General features: G+C 40.4%; 1 pseudogene; it reads left to right on the plus strand.

Annotated features, from left to right (window-relative positions):
* The first annotated feature begins 727 nt into the window (after positions 1 to 727).
* LOC100449793 (large ribosomal subunit protein uL4-like) lies at positions 728 to 3,140 on the plus strand (annotated as a pseudogene).
* The last annotated feature ends 1,776 nt before the right edge of the window (positions 3,141 to 4,916 follow it).

Below are 4,916 nucleotides of genomic sequence, written 5' to 3' on the forward strand. Positions count from 1 at the left end.
ACTGTCAATTTCCTGGGAATGGCAAGAACAGAAACAAGGCCAGGTTTGGAGGAGCAGAGCCTGAAATAGGATGCATCTGATATATTTAGTGAACCTGTCTTACTCCAATTTTTGTGCTTAAATGCTACCTTCAGAAAGAGTTTTCCTCTGTGAGTGCTGAAACAGGATGGTTAATTGGCTGATTGATTTTCTGGCAAACTCAAAAAATAGTAGAGGGATAAGGAGGAAACGTTTTATGCCTCGGTAGCTTTGTAGACTGAATCATGGCATTTTCTTAATTTCAAGTAGACTGACATTAATAAACATGAAAAACCTCTAACTTCTTCAAATATATTTAACATGATTCAGTAGTGTACTGAGAAGATAAAATGGAATTCTAAAACCTACATTTGCACTTTTTCTGTCTGCTAATCCACATAATTTCTGACTGGAGGTACACTTGGAATTTACTTTATTTGGCCTTCTGCTGTTTCATGTGCCAGAATCTCCCACAGATACAAGATAGCTGGTTTAGCGTTTGGGGATCTGACCACAAGGTGGCAGAGCTTCTCTGCTCATGTAGAATGTATGAAAGGATCCTTCTGGTTGACTTCTGTGAGTAGGCTGATGACAGAAGCAGATGCCTCTGTGGACAGTTTAAGAAACCATAGTGCTTTGGAGGAAAGGAAGAGATACTTGATAATATAGCTTTCTTGGCTGGAGATTGCAGGTCCCAGTGGGGAGAACAATGAAGACACTTACTGGATCTTTGTTCCTGTTTTTGTGGCTGCAGCTGGACTGTAAGTCGAGAGCTTTTGGGGAACAGAGTGTTTAGTAAATATTCATTAGAAGTCTGGGGAGGAGTCTCATCTGGTCTTTTCCAGAATGCCTGAAGTTACTACAGTGAAAAAAATAAAAAAGCAAACTCTAGAGAATGATGACCTGATGATATTGTCTGACTTTTCCTTTTGCACAGGTATGAGTAGAGGAGAGGATGTGGAGCAGACTCTTTTCCTGAGTGTCCAAGAGGGAGACAGCTCTGTTATAAACTGCACTTACACAGACAGCTCCTCCACCTACTTATATTGGTATAAGCAAGAACCTGGAGCAGGTCTCCAGTTGCTGACATATATTTTTTCAAATATGGACCTGAAACAAGACCAAAGACTCACTGTTCTATTGAATAAGAAGGATAAACATCTGTCTCTGCGCATTGCAGACACCCAGACTGGGGACTCAGCTATCTACTTCTGTGCAGAGCATACACATTGCTTCTCAGGCACCTGTATCCTGTACCCAAACCTGCACCTGGGACTAAAGCCACACTGTATTTCCTTTACCTTTAAGTCAGAGATCTTGCTGTGTTGTATTTTTAATGTATGGACATTACAAAACATCTTAAAAGGTTAGTTTCAAAATGACTTAATAATTTTCAGAACATTTTGATTAAACTCTTTTTGGGAGTTAATGATTTCTTAGTTGATATCCTGGTCTTAGGGTTGACTTTATGGGTGCCATAAAGTCATCTGAATGATTTCTCCCCTACCAAGGACATCTTGGTGTCAGAGAATCCTCTCCTTGATGGAGTCTCTTATCTTTTAACATTAGTATTTATTAACTTTTTCTAACTATAAATATATTAACTGCATGGTATAGGAAAAAACAGGACATTATAAAATAGGAAATCAAAATGTCTTATAATCCTATCATGCAGATAATTCATAGCTAACATTTACTATTCCTTCTTCATTAAAAAAAATTAGGATCACTTTTCCAGTGGCAGCAGCTGGGGTGAGAGGAGCAGTGGCTCTCTCCTCTCTCTGCCATGGCATGTGCTTGCCCACTGATGTCACGTACTCTGAGAAGGGAGAGTCATCTGGCAAAAAATGTCACTTTGTCTGCCATATTCAAGGCTCCTATTTGACCAGATATTGTGAACTTTGTTCACACCAACTTGTGCAAAAACAACAGACAGTCCTATGCTGTCAGTGAATTAGCAGGTCATCAAACCAGTGTTGAGTCTTGGAGTACTGGCAGAGCTGCAGCTTGAATTCCCAGAGTTCGAGGTGGTGGGACTCACCATTCTGGCCAGGGAGCTTTTGGAAACGTGTCGTGGAGGCCGAATGTTTGCACCAACCAAAACCTGGCTCCATTGGCATAGTAGAGTGAATACAACCCCAAAATGGTATGTCATCTCTTCTGCCCTGGTTGCCTCAGCCTTACCAGCACTGGTTATGTCTAAGGGTCATCATATTGAGGAACGTCCTGAACTTCCTTTGGTAGTCGAAGATAAAGTTGAAGGCTACAAGAAGACCAAGGAGGCTGTTTTGCGTCTTAAGAAACTTAAAGCCTGGAATGATATCGAAAAGTTCTATGCCTCTCAGCAAATGAGATCCAGCAAGGGCAAAACGAGAAACCATCACCGTATCCAGCGCAGGGGCCCCGCATCATCTATAATGAGGATAATGGTATCGTCAAGGCCTTCAGAAACATCCCTGGAATTACTATGCTTAGTGTAAGCAAACCAAACATTTTGAAACTTGCTCCTGGTGGGCATGTGGGACTTTTCTGCATTTGGACTCAAAGTGCTTTCTGGAAGTTAGATGAATTTTCTGGCACTTGGGATAAAGCTGCTTCCCTCAAGAGTAACTACAATCTTCCCATGCACAAGATGATCAATACAGACCTTAGCAGCATCTTAAAAAGCCCAGAGACCCAGAGAGCCCTTCAAGCACCTTGCAAAAAGAGTCATCGCAAAGTCCTAAAGAACCCACTGAAAAATCTGAGAATCATGTTGAAGCCAAACCCATACGCACAGATCATGCGCCGGAACACCATTCTTCGATAGGCCAGGAATCACAAGCTCTGGATGGGTAAGGCAGCAGCCGGCAGCAGCAGCACTAGAAGCCAAATCAGATGAGAAGGGGGTGGTAGGCAAGAAGCCTGTGTTAGGTAAGAAAGGAGAGAAGGCCATTGTTGGTGTTAAGAAGCAGAAGAAGCCTCTGGTGGGAAAAAAGGCAGCAGCTACCAAGAAACCAGCAGCTGAAAAGAAGCCGGCAGAAAAGAGATCTACTATGGAGGAAAAGAAGCCTGCTGCATAAACTCTAAAATTTGATTATTCCATAAAAGTCAAATCATTTTGAACAGCTTCTTTTGAATAAAGACCTAATCAAAGAGGCAGTGAGGAAAAAAAATTAGGATCACACAGACTTGTATTTTAATTTAATAGTATATTCTAATCTGAATGTTTCACATTTCCCCAATCTTATAAAAATAAATTTTTAAATGATTTTGTGAGTGATTTTATAAGCCAGCATTTTATTTCTCCTATGATCGTCCCATATATCTCTGGTAAAAGACAGTATTTTTCTGAACTCAGGTGTTACCCTTTAAATAGTTTCTTACATGTAGGAAGTTTTAAATTTTCTAGAAATTTATTTTTTCTTCTGTTCTAGAAATAATTTGTTTCCTCAATCACTTATGCTCTTTTCCTCTCATTCTTTCTTCCTCCTTGAAGTGCTGAATGTTTTCATTCATCTCATTTTTTTTTTCTATTTTTCACAGCATTTTAAAGGGAAAGTTACGTGTTTCTAACATTGTGTGTTAAGGTTTCTTTCAGCACTGATGATATTGGGATTTATTAAATCTTCCAGGAGCAGATAAAGAGGTCAGGGTTGATTTGGAATTATTTGCCAAGCCAGAAGCCAGGATGTCTTTTGCTAGTACGAATGGTACATCACTCATATTTAGATGCCAGTTGGAGAACTTGCTGGAGAGGTCCATAGTGATATCCACTTCTGTGCCTGAATTGCTTTTATATTACCATGTCTTTGTATGATTGTATCATTCTAACAGGGAGAGTAGTTTGGTGACCTAAGTTCAGTGGTTTGGTTCCTTAAAAATGACAGTGATGCTATTTGGTATTCCTCTAATGGCATGCAAACAAACCATAGTTTGTTTCTTTTTTTTTTTTGAGACAGAGTCTTGCTCTGTTGCCCAGTGGCACGATCTTGGCTCACTGCAAGCTCTGCTTCCTGGGTTTACGCCATTCTCCTGCCTCAGCCTCCCGAGTAGCTGGGACTACAGGCACCCACCACCAGGCCCGGCTAATTTTTTCTATTTTTTGGTAGAGACGGGGTTTCACCATGTTAGCCAGGATGGTCGCGATCTCCTGACCTCGTGATCCGCCCGCCTCGGCCTCCCAAAGTGCTGGGATTACAGGCATGAGCCACTGCGCCCGGCCGTTTGTTTCTAAGATTAAAAATTTTGTTTAAAAACAGATGTTTACTTTCTGTAATGCCTTATAGAGATAGTTGGTGTTTAGTTTTTCACTTTGTACTCGCTATCATCATCATCATTATCATCAAGTGGAAGCTAATTCTTCCTCATATAATTCATGATCAGAATTACCCTTTATTATTTTACTCTTTGATCTCTCTCTATTTCCCAGGACCCCTGCCACTGCTTTATAAGTGTTAGTCTAATTGCTCATTTGTCCTTAGGGCTGTCTCAGGTGAGCTTTTATCATGTAGGCAGTAACACATGGGTTAACTGGACTATCCTTTAAGTCTATCTTCTTTATAATATGTTTAAAAAGTTGTTCAGTTTTTAGGGCTATGACTTGTGCCACTCCTAGCATCCGGCACTTGTGTGTATTTCACTGTTTTTAATGTTTTACCAATGGACATTTAAGGAAAGGGGCTAGGTAAAATGCACTGAATACACGGATCCATCAATATGTTTGAAATAATGCATGTGAAACACCTAGCATGATCCTGGCATGTACTCATCATTATTTAATACCGAATGGGTACTGACATATCAGCAGACTTCATCCTCAATATGGATGTAGCTAGATAAAAACCAACAGAATGTAGCTTTCTCTTATTTCTGGCTTGGTGTTTCACTTTTTCTGGTATCATGATGCCCACTAAATT

The sequence above is a fragment of the Pongo abelii genome, chromosome 15 (genome assembly GCF_028885655.2).
Source record: "Pongo abelii isolate AG06213 chromosome 15, NHGRI_mPonAbe1-v2.0_pri, whole genome shotgun sequence".
In the NCBI taxonomy this organism is placed as follows: domain Eukaryota; kingdom Metazoa; phylum Chordata; class Mammalia; order Primates; family Hominidae; genus Pongo; species Pongo abelii.